Source organism: Mus caroli, chromosome 1 (genome assembly GCF_900094665.2).
Source record: "Mus caroli chromosome 1, CAROLI_EIJ_v1.1, whole genome shotgun sequence".
NCBI classification, from domain to species: Eukaryota; Metazoa; Chordata; class Mammalia; order Rodentia; family Muridae; genus Mus; species Mus caroli.
Genome location: NC_034570.1, coordinates 22,687,682 through 22,709,211, shown reverse-complemented (window position 1 = coordinate 22,709,211; position 21,530 = coordinate 22,687,682). Strand labels below are relative to the sequence as shown.

The 21,530-nt window shown below is 34.7% G+C and overlaps 1 long non-coding RNA gene across 1 annotated transcript in view; it reads left to right on the top strand.

Moving 5' to 3' along the window:
• Positions 1-21,530, top strand: part of LOC110301147 — a 107,691-nt gene that overhangs the window by 82,393 nt on the left and 3,768 nt on the right. The window contains exon 4 of the long non-coding RNA XR_002378687.1: positions 16,910-16,994. This is a non-coding gene — a long non-coding RNA (uncharacterized LOC110301147). The remainder of the gene's footprint in view (positions 1-16,909; positions 16,995-21,530) is intronic.

Below are 21,530 nucleotides of genomic sequence, written 5' to 3'. Positions count from 1 at the left end.
AAATATAACACAGGTTAATTGGCACGACATTAAATGCCTTTACTCATTAATCCTGATCGCCCAGAGTGATACATTCAGTATGAAGAAGTTGATCATTGTTTGAAGTGAGGAATTTGTTTCTACATATAAAAATTTGTTTCTGTTGAAATTAGACTTCAATATCATAGGCATCAAAAGGTGAACAAACGAAAGCTGTGTGTGTACATAAACGGTGTGCAAGACACATTTTTTTTTAAATATTCACTCTTACAGTCTCAACTTGTGGTGAATTCAAAGGTGAAATTCTTCCGGTGCTATTTCGTATTGTGAATATGCATGTGACTTGTGACGAGTGCAGAGCAGAGGGGCTCTGGAGGACGGGTCCTAATGAAATCTTTGTGTTGCCACAGCACATACCTAATATTTCTGTGAGTAGTAAATTATTAATGCATACAAAGGATTCAAGAATGCTCTTGGTTTATCAGATCACATTGAGAATGTTGAGTGCTTAATTGCTATAGTGCTGCTCTTTGTCCTTTTGTGTGGTGTCTTTATTATGTAAGTGCCACCTAGAAATACCACACTGACCTTATGTTTATAAAGCCTTACCTTGTATTAATGTGGTGTTGCTGCATGCTGCCCCACTATGTCCATATGCTTAATGTGTTAGAGAGAATGTCGGTTTCTCTTAAAATCAAATCTTATTTCTCTTTAATTCTTCCATTGTCCCTATTGCTCATACAATACACACACACACACAATCAAATGGAATACACCCTCATACACACATACACATACATATATATGTGTGTGTGTGTGTATATATATATATATATATATATATATATATACATAATTATGCAACACACATATATAGATATAATCTGGGTTTCTTTTGTTGTGATAAAACACCATCACCATATATAATTTGGTTAGGAACATATATATTTCATGTTGTAGTTCTATATCACATTCTACCCCTGAGGGAAGTCATGGTAGGAATACAGACAGAGCAGAAACCTAGAAACAAGAGATGATGCACAGGCCATGAAAAAGTATTGATTATCGATTTATTCAGCTTGCTCTCTTGTAGAATTCAGGAACACCTGTCCAGAGGTAGCACAGCCTACACTGAGCTATTCGCTCCCATATTAAACAATAATTAAGAAAATTTACACCAGGTTTATCCTTTGGCCAACTTGGTGGGTGAATTTTTCATTTGAGTTGCTCTCTTTCCAAATGTCTGCATCTTATGTCAAGTTGAAATAACATAGCTAGGACAGATGACAAGGATTAGCTCTGAGATGCAGTCTGCAGGGTTGACTCAGGCATATGTTCTTGTGGATAAGACAATGACTGTTCCTCCACACTCAGACACTAATAAACAACAGTATTATAAACTAATGCAGCAGCAAAAGGCAAGGATGATCATAAACTAGTCCTTAAAAATATGTAAAATCAGCATTTATATTTTGCAATATACTATAGACAAGCTATGCCTTTATTCCATCACTAACAAGATACTTATAACTTTGAGTCACTATAAAATATAGTCTAGCAATAAACAGAGCGTGGGTCAAAAAATAAGTCTTCACAGCTGTAAATAAAGTGAAAATAAGAGACTCATAAGTGAACAAAACAAACAAAAAAAAATCAAAAAAGTTCCTAAATAAGTGCACACAATAAAGATGATTCATTTATTCAGTACTCAAATATTTGCAAAGTCTGCAAACTCAAAATTTTAATATCAATAGCTCATTTTTATTTAGTTATGGAGTTGTGTCTACATAATAACATCATAAAGCACAATTTGTAGAAGTAATAAGGGTTCAAAAATGATACACATTTTATTGTTCGAAGATAGAAATAATATTCAATAGAGTAAGTATGCCTATCTGATGATCAGTTCAATTTTTTCAAATTTAGACATGGTTATACTCATTGAAATCTTAGTACTTTGTATGTAATATTAGGAAGATTAAGCATTCAAGACCAGTCTCAGCTACACAATGAATTTGAGGCCAGCTGGACTATCTGGCACCCTGTTTAAATTTTTTTAAATTAATTAATTAATTAATTAAAGTTAAATTAAGAAGAAAAGAAGCATAAAAAAAGGAAAGAAAATACTTTATTAAGATAATCAATTGACAGACCACTTTACTTTTTTTTAAGTTGTTTTGCTTTGACTTACACATCACAAGTAATTCATCTTTACCCAACACAGTGGGAACTTCCTTACTTAAAACAGGAACCCTGCAGTGTTCTGATGCAGTTTTTATTAAAGGTTCTATCAGAGCCTCCATTGGCAACAGGAATATTTGCTTTACTAATACCCCTGAATGAAGTTCAGACAGCTACATATTTCCATGTTCATTCTCATTCTGGTTTCATTGCTTATCAGGAAAACATGATGGTCCTACTATTAGGACCATCTAGTCTAGAAAGGATCTGTTGAGTACAGCTGCATCATTACTTATCTGGCATCTCACATAGAGGTGACAGAATAAATTAGAGTCTCCATGGGTATTTGGGATGCATTGTCAATGTTTATGCTATTTTTCCTTTGAATTTTCAGAATACCTCAGAATGTTACCAGTACCTAGAAAAGCTACATCTGTGTCCCAGTGCATACCTCAATCAAAATGCTCGATAAAGAATGAGAAAACTTAGATGTCATCACACACCCTTACTATTTATGTAGCTGGTGTCCATGTGTATTAATAAATATTTGACTCTGTGCTTTTTTACACATAGATTTTATACATTAATTTACTAAATATAAATAATATATTTGCAATACAAAATATAATAATAATTATAAATAATATATTATTGATGATATAACTACATATATTTCATCAGTTTAAAAGAAGCTAGAAGCCTATTCTATGTGATTCCATAACCATTACCTTAAATAAAACTATCATTCTTTGTGAACCGCAAGGACATATATGAATACTTGCTCATGTGACTCATACAGCAAGGAGTTACTGAGGACTTAATGGTAGAAGAAAGTGTCTTATTTATTTCTATGACTAACTGTAGTGAGAAAAATATTTTATACCTTAGGCAACCAGATGTGTCAAACACGAGTAAATATTTGAAGTAATGGGAGGTAGCCTGGGATATCTTGTTATGCTATATGAAAAAAGAAGATGGAGGAGGAAGAAGAGGGAGAGGAGGAGGATAAGAAAGAAGAAAAGAATGTGTGGATCATTTTTTTCTTTATAAGTAGTATTTTCTTCTTTGGGAATGAACTATGTAGGGTGATGAAGGGCAACAGCTTCCAATAACAGATTTCTATCACCATGAATGGACCATAGGTATGCACATAGCAGATCAAAAACACTTGTTAAGGCTGTACAAATTTACAACTGAGGGGGAAAGGACAACAGGAAAAAGGATCAGGGAATGGTAACTGACAACAGGCTTTATGATGTAAATGTTTCCCTTGGGTCCCATGTGGTGGGAGAAGAGAACCAGCATCCAGTGACTTTTTGCTGTCTACTTGCAGTAGGTGCATGCCTACCACATGTACATATACGTGCACATAAAATGAAGTAAGTTATCTTTTTTAAATAATGAGGGAACAATGTAAAGTCTTTGCTTGTAATAGATATACAGCATTCTATATCTATCAACTACCTTTCTCCTCAAACAGAAATACGTTCATTAGTATGTAATGTGAGATATATATTATATTAGAATTTTGTCAAGCTGTTTGAACTTGTTGAGGGAAGAATCTGAGACAAATATGGACCTCCTTTTCTCAGACTCTGATGTTCTCTAAGACTTTTCTTGTTAGGATAGGCTGATTGCCTGTCAAGAGGAAAGAGCAGAACACATTGAAGTGTGTTGTATAGAATGTGCACTTGTGACTGGTTAGGAGGAAAGCCATTTTCCCCAGAGTGTCTTAGTTAGGGTTTTCATTGCTGTGAAACAATGCTATGAACAAGATCTCTTTAAAAGAGCAACATTATTTGGGGCTGGCTTAAATGTTCTAAGGGTCAAGATAGGAAGCATGGTAGTGTCCAGGCAGATCTGGGGCTGGAGGAGCAGTGAGTTCCACTGCTTATTCCAAAGTCATCAAGAAGACTGGCTTCCAGGCAGCTAGGATGAGGGCCTTAAAACCCTGGCCCACAGTGACACTTTCGTCCAACAAGGCCACACCCACTCCAACAAAACCATTCGTTCAAGCAGTGCCACTCTCTGGGACAAGCATATTGGAACCATCACACAGAGGTAGCACTTATTAATTTCATCATATAAGAAATCCGTTAGTGGCAATGAAAATCTGGAACCAAATCATTTAGAGGACATGGTACCCAGAAATCTCTCAACCAGAGGCCTGCCTTTTCATGTCAATAGATTCTGCAAACACATAATGTGTTGGTGTTGTGTTGTTGCTCTGTTGTTTGCCAACTGCTGTTTACTCTTGGAGCTTCTTTCAGGAGAGCTTATTTGGCTATTTTCATAGGTGTTATAAATGTTTTATGATATTACTTATCTGCTATTTGTCATATGTCCTTTCCTTTTGATTGATATGTGTTTAATAAACTCACTTTATTTTCACTAAGAGTATCTTACCTCTAAGACACCACTGTACATTATTATCCAGAGCTAACTGCTACTCTACATACGGAACAAGTATCAAGTGAACAGAGGCAGATACATCAGAGTGCGCTGACTGCTTTTCTTGGGGCAACATCAACTAATCTAGAAGCCAGGGCACTCTTGGTCTATGTCCAACCAATGGCTGTATGGCAATTATTCATTACCAATCATACCAGCTGGGAGCAGGGACCCTCAGGTCTGCAAGAAGCTTTTGGGAGCCAAACTAAGACAAAGCATTAGAACCAATTCCCAGCACTGACTCTCTACCATAAAAGATGGGAAGGTCAAGTAGGAAAGGAGCTGACCAAAAAACTGTTCTAAGCCCTATCTGTTTCACAATTTGAAGGAAATGTACCCAATATAAAGACTTAAGGTTTTCACTTTGAGAAACACTTTAAGTAAAATGAAAATATAACAAGTGTATTACAAAGGTGTGGTTGTTGGTCAAATGTTTGTGTTATAAGCTATTGCTATAGGTGCAGGTCACTCAAAATCTTCCTATTCTATGTGTAGAAGAATGTATTTGGTGAATGATATGAAATATTGATGGCTACTGGGAGAGCAAGAGTTGGTTTTCTTTAATGGAATGTCTCCTATGAGGTTACCATACACTAGTGGGTTGATCCAGGCATAGCTTTTACAGTTTTCTAAGTTTCTGAGAGTCAACTCCATTGTCTGATTTTCATTATCTTATTTTCTATACAGGATAACATTTTGAGAATTGACCTGAGAACACCTTATATAAGCTGACTATTATTATTATTATATTAAAATTAATAATAATAATAATAATAATAATAAAGAATTTATTTTCTTTGAAGTCTCTGATAGTGTGTATCTCTCTCACTGTGCATGTGATAATCTTACACCTCATCTTGCTTTTTTTGCTGTGTTTGTTTTCTTTTTTTTATCTCATCTTGCTTTATTGCTGCAAGCTGTCAAGAATTTTTCCTCTTGTAAAAGTCTGTGGCAATGAATTGTGCAGTTCATTATTTGTGGTTTTCAATTATTTTCTTATTTATTTTTTTACTATGTTAAAAATTATCACAGATTAATTTTATAGGTATTTAAAAGATTATTTTTTCCTTTAACCCCAAGCACAAGGAGTCACAGATGAACAGAATTCCTACTAGAATCTAGGCAATTACACTCAAGATGATTATCAGTAATGGATCACACATATGGCTTTGTGTTTTCTTATAGTCACATTCACTGCTTACAATGCATTCCACCATGTTTATAATACATTGCTGCTGGTAGTTATGTGTTTAAGATTCACACTGATCTTCTCCAAGCAACATGTGTTTCCCCATGTTCATTTTTCAGTATCGTTATTTATGTTCTTTAAGGGACCCAGTCTCTTTCTGAATATTTTACTCACAGATCACACCAAGAACACCTCTCTCTAAATTATATTCAACTAATCCACACTCTGACCTTGTGTGAGATATCTCCTTTACATAATTTTCATGCATTCAAGAAAAATGCATGTTACAGAAATATGTAGATCTGTGACACTCTGAGGGGCTACCTCATTATTTGACCTCACACAGAATGTTATGAAATAAACTTGCATCTGGATGAAGAACATAATTAGTTTGCCTCTTTCTATGTATTATTTCTGAGTGATTAAAGCACTGAATGATGAGGGTAATTCAACTAACATACAAGCTTGCTTTCTTGTCGCCTCATGTAAAGTTTTCAGAGCAGATTAATAAATAATTTGTATTGAACTCATTGCTTGTCATACATTGTCTTTCATTGTAATATATAACAAAATGTATTTGTTGTTTTGTATTGTATCATATCGAGGAGATTTTTTTATAATTAAATATATTTAGTACATACTTGCAAGTATTATTGTATTCATTTCCTTAATAATAACGCTAGTAGATTTTGGAATTAGATTTACCTAATCAAAATAATATTTTATAAAGTTAGATTTATATAATAAAATTAGAATTATCATCATAATAGCTATAATAAATAATATTAAATTCTTTTTATTTACTGGTACTGATATTAAGTAGAAAGTGATGTGCATACTTCAATAGAATGGACAAAGACAGTGGTATATTTGATGTACTTTTATGAGCAGAGTAAGAATATATTTAAAATATTAAGGGTTTTTTTTGGCCTACTGATATATACTACATGAACATGCTTCACAAAGTAGATCTATAATTTTGTTTCTCTCCAACTTTTTAGAGTTGATGAACTTGGCTAGTGTCCAAAGGAAACTAAGAACAGATATTCAGCATCCTGTGGCTATTGTGTATTCTAGTCTCTCACTGCAGATTGACATAAACTATAATTTTAATACATGGGCCATTCAGGATATGAATAAGAAATGGAGAATTCTGGAATAATAATCACTGAAATTGCTTCCATCATACTTTCTTAAATGCCAACAACAAAATGAAATGAAACAGGCAGCACTAGTGAAGATATATGAGTGGAATTATTAAGGTTGGGCACTAATGCTAACCTTTCCTTTAAAAAATAGTAAAAAGTTATGGCTTATTATGACATTTTCTAAAGGCATCTCCTCAGGTGATCAAATCCCTTTTGCTACTGCAAAAAGATTTATAACAATGGCCACTTTCAGGTTTCATCCATAGCCATTAATTCTCTTTATCTTGCAGAGGTCAATAATTCTAAGTTATGTTTTAACTCAGTTTGTCTCATTTGAGTATTTTAATGCAGGATTGTGCCAATTATTAGAATTACCTGGAACTACACAAATATATCACTTTAATGAAATAATAAAAGTGCACAGAAATTAAAACTGGAAATATTGTTCCAGCGTTACATTTCTTTGTGCCAATTCATGAGACCTGGGATGAGCTGGCATATTGTAGTGTTTCTCAAATATAACACTTATTTTAATGTCAATATCCACATACCTGTACAATAATCTCTGTACTACTTACTAGAATAAAGATTTGGGCTTTTACTTTAATATCAATATCCACATATCTGTACAATAGTCCTTATACTACTTTGTAGAATAAAGATCTGGGCTTTGAATTGTTGCTTTTCTCTATATTTTAAACCAACTGGTGAATAGTTGTTTGTGTATAACATTATTTGTGGAACAAAATATCTTCAAACAACATAGATGTAATTTAGAAACTATCAATTTTATTTATTCTTCAAGGTAGTATATTAAATTTCTATTTAGGAATTGTGTATGATAATGTCATAATTTCATAGTTCATTCTTATTCTTATTCTTACTATTTAATCTTTTTTTTTTAACAGTCCAGTCTTTATCCCCATTCTGGTCTGTCCTCTGACTGTTTCTCATCCCATACCTTCTCTTCCATCCCCAAGAAGATGCCCCCCTCACCCCACCAGATCTCCAGACTACCTCGGGCCTCATGTCTCTCTACGATTAGGTGCTTCTTCTCTCACTGAGGCCAGACCAGGCAGTCCTCTGCTGTATGTGTGTCAGGGACCTCATATCAGCTATTGTATGCTGCCTGGTTGGTGGCTAAGTGTGTGAGAGAGATCCAGGGTCTTGGTTAATTAAGACTGCCTTTCTTCCTATGGGGTCGCCCTCCTCTTCAGCTTCTTCCAACCTTTCCCTAACTCAACAACAGGGTTTCCTGTCTTCTGTCCATTGGTTGGGTGCACTTATCTGCATCTGACTCATTCAACTGCTTTTTGTGCCTCTTGGAGGGCAGCCATGCTAGGCTCCTGTCTGCAAGCATACCATAGCATTAATAATAGTGTTAGTCTTTGGAGCCTCCCCTTGAGACCGAATCCCATTTGGGGAAGTCAGTGGACTTCCTTTCTCTCAGGCTCGTCTCCAATTTTGTCCCTGCAGTTCTTTTAGAAAAAGAAAGTTCTGCGTCAGAGCTTTTGACTGTGGGATGGCAACCCCATCCCTCCACATGATGCCCTGTCTTTCTACTGGAGGTGGACTCCAAAAGTTCTCTTTCCCCTATAGGGCATTTCTTCTAAAGTCCTTCCCTTATTGTCCAGAGAGTAGCTCACCTGTCAGTTCCCATTCATTTTGCTGGCCCTTAGGGCTTCAGGCTTGTTTCTCTTCACCCAATACCTGATCATGTTTCCTCCATTTTGCTCCCTGTCCTCTCTTCCAATCAGATCCGTCCCTCCCTCTGCACCTGTGATTGCTTTCTTCTCCCTCCCAAATAGAACTGAGGCCTTTCGGCTTTTTAACCTTCTAGAGTTTTGTGGACTGTATCCTTCTTTTCAGTTGAATGTAAATGAACAATTGTTATTACTTTAATATGTTGCATTCTTCATAAATATTCTATAATTCCTATCAATTCTATTCTCTTTCATATACTTGCTTTAGGACATTTCAGGAACTTTAGAAACCCAGTATCTTACAATAATATAATTACTCAATTTATAGATTGATCATTTGTATCATTTTCATTGTTTTGTTTATTTCATTATTAATTATTATATAGTCCCTTATTGGTGTGTCATTATCTTGTTTTTAACCTTATTATATAAGTTGTACTTACTTTTCTACTTGCTTTAAGTCTTAATAAATAGCAGAAGTGTTTACTCATTTCATGATAGCAGTATTATTTAATTTAATATATTTATTTCCAATAAAAATTTTACTATATTAAATTCACATATATTTAAACATTACAAATATTTCTTAATGATAAAATATTTATTTTCTGCATCTTGTCCATTGAAGTTTAAAGCCCTTGTACTTAAGATGATTCCATATACCTTTAATTTACTTGTGAAAGCACACAATACTTAAGGCTACGTCAATGTTTAGAAACATAGGTAATGTAGCAGAAGATGGCCTAGTTGTCCATCACTGGGAAGAGAGGCCCCTTGGTCTTACAAACGTTATATACCGCAGTACAGGGGAACGCCAGGGCCAAGAAGTGGGAGTGGGTGGGTAGAGGAGCAGGGGGGGGAGGAGGGTATGGGGGACTTTCGGGATAGCATTTGAAATGTAAATGAAGAAAATACCTAATAAAAATTGGAAAACAAAAGAAAATATAAATCAATTATTTCTTTGCAATTATTTGAGTTCTCATTTTTTATTGGGTAACTTCTGATTGAAATAAATCGATGCTTGAATATTTGTGTTTAATTTTGGATGTAATTAAGTCTTTCCATAACTGTGTATGTATGAGAAATTATATAACTAAAAATACATCAGCAGACAGAGTATGAGAAAAGAATTATCCAAGATGAGAACCAAGGGAACGACACATGATTGACCAGAATTAAAGTTTGAATAGAATGTACAATTAAATTTCTAACATTTATGATAATTGTACATTGTTGTTTTAAATTGTTATTCCCTGTTTTCACTATTCTTGGATTTTACAATCCCCCAAAGCCCATGATTTGGAGGATTGTTCTACAGAAAGCTAGTCTTTCAAATGATGGTGCCTTTAAAAGGTGGAGCATAGTGGAAGACTATTATGTCACTGTGGTCATAGAACTTGAGGTATGGAACCCGAGCCTCTTCATCATTCTCACTTAGGTTCTGTTGTTACTAGGTGAGCAGTTTGCTCCATCCACTCTTCTGGGATGTTGTATTATCTCCCAGTTCATAAAACAACAGAGACAACTGATGATGGACTGAAGCCTCCAAAGCAGCAAGACCAATTAAGCTTTGATGTTTATGACTTGACTATGATATTGGATTGGGAGACCAAAAGCCATTCACACATTCATAAACTTTTAACTTTCAGACTAAATCATTGAGATAGAAAGGATCAATGATGATGTTTTACTAATGTACAAGCTGAGAGACCTAAATTTGGTGTTACTCCAGAAAGGGGACTTTATTTTGATTTGGCTTTTGCTGTGGCATATTCAAAAGAATATAGAAGAACACTTCCATTCAGAGAGGGATAAAGTCCCTGTGACTGTTAAGACCAACAAAGTCGAGGGAAGTGATGGGGAAATTCATAGGTAACTTTTATGTTGACTGGCAATAATTACTCGATTCTCAGAACACAGAAATGATATTACAGAAGTCTCTGGAGGCCAAGGTTTCCATAATGGCTGAACATCTAGAAGAAAGTAAATCATTTTGATAAACAAGGAGATAACCAAGGATGGTGGGAGAGAAGCTCTTCATGAGCTCTCAGCTGTTCCTTCTGCTAGACATTAGTGTACTCTCAGCGTAGAAGCAGACATATGAAACACAGATAATCTTCCATGTCTTTGGCCAGCTTCTTTAGCCCACATACCTAGGAGATATATTAAAACATGCATCGTTATATCAATAAGTTTGTTAAGTAATTTATAAATAGGAGTTCTTGCTCTTTCGATATGCTTTATGATGCACAACAAAGGTATTCATTTAATTAGCAAACTTTGGTTTTACAACTATATTAAACTGTATGTATGTATGAATAGTCATGAAGGGCTGCTTGTTTAAAAGAAAACTAAGCAAACAACAGCAGATATTGGTGTACTCAGCTTCTCTATACTAGTGATGTTTTTAACTGAAAAATTAGTTGTCAATTTTCTATCTAAAACGTCAAAGTGGGATGGGTTTTCTCATTTTAGCAAATTAATTTATAACAGCTTTTAGTTCCATGTGGGGCAATAGTGCTTAAAAGAATATTCTACTTCAAAATTCCATTAATCCTTAAAACCTTGCATGACAATTTGAATACAAAAATACACTCAATTTCAATGTTCTTTGCATTGTAGTGTATATAAATCTGTGCATTTTCGTAGAAGAAAGCATTTGGTAAATATTTATTTTATTTGTATTCTATTGTACACATTGGTACAGATTATTATTGTATAGATTTTATAATGACAGAATTTTTGTTATAGACCTCCCTACATGTTTACTAGAAACTAATGTAATTTATTTATCAAATTAAAACTAATTATTAAATATTAATTGCATCATTCAAAATTTAAACTCAGGTTTTTTCCCATTCTCTCATCTATGGGTACATACATAAGTTTTTAAATATTTTCCATTCCATATATTTATTTGTTTTTTTATACTCTCAATTTTAGTTTATCTGTTTGGTGACATTCTTTGAATTCAAAGGTCACAGAAATTACCCGTATTTACTTCTATTTCATTATTTAAGCATTCTCCAATGGCCATACAGTTTATTATTACTATTATTATTATTATCATCATCATCATCATCATACATTTTACCCCACAAGTCATACAGGTCTTGCTAGCATATTTTAGTTTCTATTTCACTATGTAGAATCTTTATTTGTGTTAGTTCATTTTTAGGCTTAAAAAGTAAAGAAAGTAAAGAACAGCATCTCTCTCAAAGTTGAAGTTTAATTCTAACTTTTACTCTTATGGTTAAATATAATATTTATTTATAGAAATACTATTTATTTCACATATCATCATTGAAAATTGTTAGAAGATTTTAGTAAGTTATTTTGTAGAAGTTAGTATTAGACTAAGCCAAAATTTCTGAGACCATAGTAAATCTTGTGATATACTTTAGAGACTTTTTAAATCCACATTCAGTACAGAGGAAAAACAAGAACAAAGCATTGGAGAGAGTAGTACAGCCCATTGAGACTGAGATGCTGTCTTCTAAGTATCTTCTCAGTTCATATGGCAGCCAGTATTCATCATCTTAGGGTCCCTGGTGTTTACCTCAAATGTCTGCCTGCCTTAAGATCCAACTGTGCCATCACTTTGGATTTGCTTGCCAGAGCCTTTTGTTCCAAGAATGCTACAGGTCAAAGCCAAGAAAAAATCTTGCCAATTGTAGCATCCTCAGTTTGGCTTAAAGAAAGAAGAATGCTTCTTCCATATCATTGCCAAGGTGGAAAAATCTACTCTCAGTTGCCTCATGGTTCATCTTATTAAGCACAAAAGACATTCAGCTGGGATCTGGCCTAGCATGCTTGCCAAAAAGAAAGTGAGTCACAGAGCCTTTTTTATTTTAAGATATATCCTTACATTTTACATAGAAAATAAGAGTTTTGACAGATAACCTACCCCTGCAATTTTAAATCAATTTTAGAATCTCTATCTGTTTCTATTTTATTTATCATTTCAAATGTGTAAATGGATTGGGAATGAATGAAGAACAATTAAATTCAGGCCCGTGTTGAGATTGTTATCTAAAATGTGTTTTTGTGCTGCATTGCATTTATGAGTGGGAATAAGTTTTCTGGCATAAGCTTTAGTCATTTAAGACGTGAAGTACAAATTTATTCCATAGTGCATATATAAAAGTCTGCTTAAATTCTAGGTGTTTTTTTTCCAGAAGAGAATATCTTTCTCATAAACTAACAATACAAAGATGTTAACTTAAAAACTATTGAAATACGTCCAATATAGAAAACATACAAAATACTCATAGTTCTATACTTTATTATTTTTCAACCCAGTAATATAGTAACAATCTCTGTGCACATAGTATTATATATACAGTGAAGCTAACCCTTAGTGTGCATTATTTCCTGTCTAACAAATTGTATTAAGTGGTACTGTCTTAGGATTTTGTTGCTGTGAACAGACACCATGACTAAAGTAAGGCTTATAAAGGACAACATTTAATTTAAGCTGGTTTACAGGTTCAGGGTTTCAGTTCATTATTATCAAGGTGGGAGCATGGCAGCATTCAGGCAAACATGAGGGCTAGAGGAGCTCAGATGCCCACCTCTGGTTCTGAAGGCAACTAGGAGAAGTCTCACACCCAGGCAGCTAGAATGCAGGCCTTAAAGTCCATGCCCACAGTGACACACCTAATCTGACAAGGCCATATCTCCTAATAGTGCCACTCTCAAAGTCAAGCATATTGAAACCATAGCAGATACCAACATCTTCATTTATTTGGCTTCACATTATTTAATTCAATGGAAATGTAACTTAACAATGTGTGTGTGTGTGTTTGTGTGTGTGTGTGTGTGTGTGTGTTTGAGAGAGAAAAAAGCATCACTGCATAGGAAGAATTTTTCTGTAGAACAGAAAGTTGAATGATGCAGAAGGAGGAATGCAGCATCTCTTTTTCTCTACATCTGGGACTTTCAGAACTAGTACAATGTGGGACTTAATGCATCTAAAAATGTTAGCTGTCCTTAGAAAAGTGAACTCTGATCTCTAATATCAATCATATCAGCACATGATTCTATTAATGCAGAGAGTGTTATTATTAATGTCTTGTGAAAGACATACCACAAAAGGTTTCATTCCACTTTAATATACTAATCACTCTTGAATGTCAGAGAATGAGTGAGCTACCGAAAAGCAGAGATAAATAAGCAACTCTCTGCCCTTGAACCTATTTCTCTTCAGACAAATATGAAATATCCTGTTAATCATAGCTAATTAGTAAAGATGATATATATTAGAGAATAAAATTAACATTAAAGAGTGGCCTTATTGTCCACATAAATATAGTGTCTACTTGGATGCTGTATCATAAAAATTTTGGGATAACATTTCACCTTCATTAGATAGAGACTACAAAATAATTTATCTTGAAGCCTGTGGTTTTCAGGAAGTTCAGGGTCATGGAAAGCTAAGGACCTAGTAATCTCTACATCATGTGCCTTTCTGTGCTATCTTTTTTGGTTCAGTTAAAACCTTTGTGTTGCAAAACCATGGAAATTTCCCACATTGATTTTATACTTCATCGCTAAGATTTTCTACAGCAGTCATACTTACTGTTTTTCACAGCAGATTGTATTTCCTCATTCATGATGTGAATTCTTTATTCTGTCTCTTGTGAGGCTATGCCAGTGCCTGGCAAGTACAGAAGTGTATGCTCACATTCATCTATAGAATGGAACACAGGGCTCCCAATGAAGGAGCTAGAAGAAAGTACCCAAGAAGCTGAAGGGGTCTGCAACCACATAAGTGGAACAAAAATATGAACTAATCACTACCCCCCAGAGCTTGTGTCTCTAGCTGCATATGTAGCAGAAGATGGCCTAGTCAGCTATCATTGGGAAGAGGTGCCCCTTGGTCTTGCAAACTTTATATGCCCCAGTACAGGGGAATGCCAGGGCCAAGAAGTGGGAGTGATTGGGTAAGGGAGCAGGGCAGGGGGAGGGTACAGGGGACTTTTGGGATAGCATTTGAAATTCAATGAAGAATATATCTAATATATATATCTCAGACCTCCATTCAATGTTTGGCTGCACCTATCAGCATCTGTTCAGTCTGATGCTGGGTAGAGCTTCTCAGAGGAGAGTTATGCTAAGCTCCTCCCATGCGTACTCTTTTGGTTCTGGGATACTTCAATGAGGATGATATTTTCTAGTTCCATTCATTTGCCTACAAAATCCATGATGTTGGTATTTTAAATAGCTCAATTATATTCCATTGTGTAAACGATTCCCATTTTCTGTATCCATTCCTCAGTTGAGGAACATTTGAGTTGTTTCTGATTTCTAACTATTACCAGTAAAAAAACTATGAACAGAATGGAGCATCTGTCCTTGTGGTATGGTGGAGCATCTTTTGGTTATATGTCCAGGAGTGGTCTACCTGGGTCTTCAGGTAGAACTGTTTCCAGTTTTCTGAGACACCGCCAGATTGATTTTAAGAGTGGTTGTACAAGTTTCAAATCCCACCAGCAATGGAGGAGTGTTCCCCTTCACATCATTGCCAGGATGTGCTGTCACTTGATTTTTGGATCTTAGTCATTCTAATAGATATGAGGTTTCCAAGGATGAATTGCCTGGCCTCAGTTGGAGATGTGCCTAATCTGGCAGAGACTTGATGTATCAGGGTAGGGAAATACCTAGTGGACCCCACTTTCTCAGAGAAGAAGGGAAGCAGAGATAGGGATTGGGAGGAAGGCCAGGGGTAGCAGTGTTTGGAATGTAATTAAGTCGGAAAAATTAAAATAAAAAAATAAAAAAGTAAATAAATAAATAAATGTAAGACAGAAAGATCTCTTACAGATTGAGTGAAAGTACAATGGTAGTTTGTAGCTCTTTAGGTGTATACTCATTCACAAACTGCTTCCACTCCTCACAAGAGAGGCACATGGTGAATACATTATCCCTGAAATGAAATCAACAAATAGATATCTTTGTGTATCTTTGTGTTAAAGGAAATGCCCATTACCAACAATAACAGCAAACGTATGAAATTAACTCTAACTTTTAATTCTTGATGTAAATTAACACTATTCACATTTGTGATATTTACTTGGTTAAAATGTATATAATTAAGTTTACAATTGTCTTATAAACCTAATAAGAACATTCTAGTTCAATTTTTTCCAAATGATAAAAAAAAATCCCTCTTCTGGTGAAATGGAAAATATTATTTTCAGCTCACAAATTTTGGCAGTGATAAAAACTATTGGCTTTTGTATTTAAAATTCTCCCTCAGTGACTTTGTAGATTTGGGGTGTACATTCGTCAAGGGAATTCTTCCAAAGGCACAGCTTTGAGATCAGGAAACATCAAGTCTGCCAAGCACTGAGAATCACATAGCTATTTCAATCTTCGGCTCTTATGTTCTTTTCTCACAGAGCAGGTCTGAGGGTTATCAGATTCCCATGCTCTAAGCTGAGGAATTGAAAATTCAAGCCAAATGCCAAGTACCCTTTAAAAGCTTATTAACTACTACAGTGTAAGCCCAGAGCCAAAGCAGAAAGTATTGTCACCTTCAACATGCCATTTTCTCCTAGGATATCACTGTCTATGGTTCGAACTGTGCAGTAATTTGTCTGCATTGGTTCCCTGTAAGGAAAGGCTCCTTCCTCTCCACACACCTGAACCAGTGTGGTTAAGAGGAAAACCTTCCAGAGCACTGAGTCTTTATGCTGTCTCCACATTGTACATATGGCATCCATGTATGACTCACTACAGAAGGTTCTCAAGCTAGGATCAATACAATAGTAAGAGATCAGTCTGTGCTCAGGTGGATGGAAGAGCAGAGGTGCAGAAAGCCTGAATGGAACACTATTAGAAACCCTCATTGTGCAGGTATCTGCATGGCTGTCCAGTTTTCCCATGAGATGTGTCCAGTAATCAAAGTCTTCATATCACCTATTATAGGCATAAACGTGTACACATTAGCTATCATCCTCTAATCAGTCTCCTTACTTATTTTTAAATGGCTACTTTAAAATCTTCCTTTCGCTGGTTTTCTCCTAAACTTAGATTTAAGCATGACATGAAACTATCTTTACTGATCTCCACTGTGCCCTACCTCATGTTCTTAGCACATATAAAGCAATTACTTCCTCAGATTAGAGGAAGTATTCATTGTATAGATACAGCTGCTCTCTTTTGATTAGTGCAGCAACCTAAAATATGTATTTCTTGTTCATTCTTCCAAATCCAGTACTTAATTCTAATTTGACTATGATCATATGTTCTAGTGTACTAAACAAGATTTGACATAAACTCATCAGAAGCAAACTTACTCCACTAGAGAACCGTTCCTGCCACATCCCTCTGGGACAGGTACATGTAAGTTGTTAAAGGTCTTTGAACTTACAAACTGCAGAAACATGGATGGTTAAGACAGTGTCCACTGATCATAACCATAAATCAGCAAGATTAATGGAATGTACTTATCAAATAATTCTCAATTTTCTGTTCCAACTGATTTCCTCTGTTTACCTCCCCATGTTTCTAATTAATTTTAATGTTTTAAAAATATATATATAAATATACATACATATATACATATACATATATGGGATATGATTTATTATATCATATATTAATTATAATATAATACTATTTATTATATATGTGGGGGGAATGAGAGTAGGGTGTGTTTCTGTGTCTTCTATTTCTGTGTATGGCAAAAAATGGGGTGGTGTCAAGGGCCAGTGAATGTTTTGAAATCCATGTAGGTGGAGTTACAGGTGTTTATGAGCATCCTGATGTGGATTCTGGGGATGAAGTTATACCCAAGCCTCAAGCATGTTTAACTACCTCTTTCTGTATAATGTGTATTTTATCCAGGACTATGTTTTTCTTCAAAAAGAATCCATACCTGGGATATTTACAAAATAGTTTTTAGAACAGGTCCAAAATGTATTCACTCTTTCCAAAATTTGTCTTAAATGAAATCAGAATTGTTAGTTTTGAATTTTTAATCATTGTCCGGTATATTGTTCATTAACTTGACTTTGTTTACTTATTTTTAATTACTACTGAACTCCTCTTCATAATCAGAACTTAGATGAATATACCTCTTTCTCCCCTTCACATGAAAAACTCAGTAAATTTCACCTTGCTAATAGTAGTCTATGTTTAATTATAATTTTGTGAACTATTTCCTTTATGGGGTCTGAAGTTGCACAAAATATGGAGTTTTTTGTTCATCTCTGTGTATTACTACATTTTCAGGTTAATTAATCTTTCACGAGAGAACAATAATTTCAAAATACTATGGGATTGAGAACATTAATCCATTCAGAAAAACATAGAAAACATCATGTTAGGTCAATAATGCTCTTGTATAAATAAGTATGCAATTACATTTTTTGTAGATGCAGCTGTCATCTAATGTTTTTAAGAAAGCATTTATTATGTGGAATTCTCTGTGAAATAACACATGTTGTCTAAAGTAGATTTAATATTTCTTGTCGTCAAGAAAATTAAAATTCAAGGCATACATTTATCTCTAAATTAAAATAATTTTCCAATATACTTCACAGAGTAACTTATGAAAAATTTTAAGAAATTTTAATATTAACTTATATGAATATGCCACACTTAATATTTTCCAAGCATCATTTATATATAAAATGAAGCATCAAAAACATGAGTTCACTCCATCTATAAATTTAATTTTAGTTTATCCTTCAGATTTATGTTTATGAATCTAAATGAAAATTAATAGCTAATATAAAATCTGTTGGAAAATAAACACTTGCAAGTTAGTAGGTTTTAAAATAATTTTAATTAAAATAACAAAACAAAAAAATTAAATAAAACATTTAAAACCTTAGATCCTTGGACACATGAATCAGACAGCTCCCCAGAGCAGAAACTGTGTACTGCTGACTTTAATATGTAAATTAGTGTCAACTGAAAAGTTTCAGGGCTTTCTACAGCCCTTAAAATGTAATAAAATGATTCATTAAAAAAGAATATTTTATGTAAATCATCATTTCTCCTCACTTAATCAACTCCTACAAACAATTTAGAATACTTAGAGTATTCAGTTCCTTTAAGTATTACTAACTTTAATTATTTCTAAATTGAAGGTTAAACCCAATTGACTTCATAACCAGTCAGTTTGAAATATTGGAAAGTACACAATGTTTGATATATGAATGCTTGAGTTCAAGGTCAGGCTTTGCCACTTAATAATATTTAAACCTGTGGAGAAGTATTTAACCTCTTTGACTTTATTCATGTGAATTAAATATATGCATATTAATACATTATATATTCAGATATTGCCATACTGTTTAGAAAACAGCAATATGCAAAATTGCCTGAAGTATAGTATCTAAATATTATAATATATATATATATATATATATACATACATACATACATACATATATACACAGACATATGTAGTACATAAAGGCAGATACTGGAATGATATTTTTTAGTGGGCAATATATAAATCAAAGCTGTTTATAGCTCTTTTTTTCCCCTGAAAGACAAATGTAATTTGAAGTAAAAACTCTTACAAGGGAGTATTTAATTCTGACTCCAACTCCTTTAAAATATTTTAGCCTCTTTTTAAATTAAATTTCTCTTTTCACACAAAAAAAAATACACAGGAGATAGGAACAGCAGACACTTATAATCACAGCAGCAAAGGGGCTTCTGGCAGAGGTCGACGTAGATATCAGCATTGGCAATTCACTGAGATCCTGGCTCACATTTGAGATCCAGATTATATATCCTTTTGCACATATCTTTATTTTCTGTTTTGTTCCACCTTTATTATACTGTTCCTTTATCAAGAATCTCCCCATCATCTTTTTGTACATTTCTCTTTTCTGTGTTACACATTATTTTATAACCACCATGTGAGGATGGGTATCTAGGAACTACAGATATGAAAAAAATGTAGTATTTATTTTTTCTATATATGGGTTGTTGCTTACTATTCTATGCCCATAAACTTACTAGCAAATAATATTAATTTTTTCTTTGGAGCTGAGTAATATGCCATTGTATACATGTACCATATTTTCATTATTTCTCTATGGAAGGACATTTAAGTTGTTTCGGTTTCTTACCTCTGGTGAATATGGTAGCTGTGAAGCCAGCTGTGCAAGTATCAATAAAGTAGAATGTCAAGTTTTTGGAGCATATGTCAAGGAGTAGCATAGCTGGATCATATGGTAGATTATATTTTAAGGTTGGTTTGAGGGGGCATCTTATACTGATTTCTAGAGTGGCTATGCCAATTTGTACTCTCAGTGACAGCAAATCCCCCTTCACTCACAAACGTGCTACATTTGTTGTCAGGTTTGTCTGTTTGCTTGTTTTACTCTTTGCTTTCTGATTGAATTAAGAGGAATCATGAAGCTGATATAATTGGGATTTCTGAAATAACTAAGAATGCTGAACACTTTTTATGGGTTTTCTTTGTCAGTTTTATTTCTTCTAAAGAATTTTCTCTATTTATGCCCCTTAGCTGATTATTCAGTGCACTATTTGATTCTTTGACATGGTTTTGTTTTGTTTTGTTTTGTTTCGTTTGCTTTGGTTTATTCTGTTAGATCATGTTTATCTGGGTATTATTACTCTGTCAAATATATTAAAGACAAAGTTTATTTTCCATTTTGTGGGTTCTTACATTGACTGTTTCCTTAGCTCTACAGAAGGATTTTAGTTTTGTGAGTTCTCACGTGTTTATTGTTAATCTCAGTTCCTAGAAAAATAGAGTCCTACTTTACAATCGGTTGCAAGCCGGCCCTTGGCTAACATGGAGAGGGTACACCTGAGTGGCAGGCTGGGGCTGAAAGAGAGGGGAACTAGGCGGTTGAGAGAAAAATGGAGCGAAGTCAAGGTTCCTGATCAAAGCTCAAATGTTTAATGGCAAATGCGTGTATAAAGGGGTGGGGGTGGGGATTCCCGCCAATTCATTCTTGGAGCCCAGCTGCAGGTGAGGATGTGCAGGATAGGGTGTAGTCTCCAGAATAACTCAGCAGCCTCCCAGAAGATAGCAGTATCTTGAAAGAGAACAGCTGCATTGGCTGAACAATAGAGTGATCTAGGGAGGAAGGCTCCACTCTAGATAATATCCTTAGTGGCAGAAAAGTCTGGCTCAGATTGCTTCAAGCTGTGGGAGGTTAAAATTACAATCCTTAACAAGGCTCTCCACAAGAACCAATTACTAAGGAGAACCACATTATCTGAGCATGTGATTTCTCCTTTATAAAGGTTGGTTAGAATAATCTCAGGGGAATCTCAAACAGTATAGACTATGGCTGCTACCTTTGGATGCTCCTCAGGTGTTGAAGGTAAATTCCTATTGGAGAAGGCATCATGTACTCAGAACATAAAATGGAATCTTGAACTTAATCTTAGCTGGAAGCCTTCTTACTGTGGTCTAGCTTCCATGGCTCCAGAAAATACTATGCAATCTGCCAAGAAAGGGGAGCAATTAACAGTTCTTCCTGGCTTTGTCACCTATAGGCTACAGCGATTATCAACGTGGCCAGATGTCCCTAACGGTACAAAAAGTGAAATGTACTTGGTGGTAACAAACAGTTGTCTGAGTGTATGTAAAGCCTGTTCAACTGGAAGGAAATCCCCGCTCTGGTACTGCAATTCTAATTAAATTCCTAGAGTAGGTAAGGTCATGCATATTTAAAGAACATTTGCAACCACCATGTTGATATTCCAAGCTACATTATGACTATTACCCTCATACTCACAGATAAATGTATCTATCATCCTCTATCAAAGATGCTTCTCTTTTTTTAACGGGATTATTTGATTTTCTGGAGTCCACCTTCTTGAGTTCCTTATATATATTGGATATTAGTCCCCTATCTGATTTAGGATAGG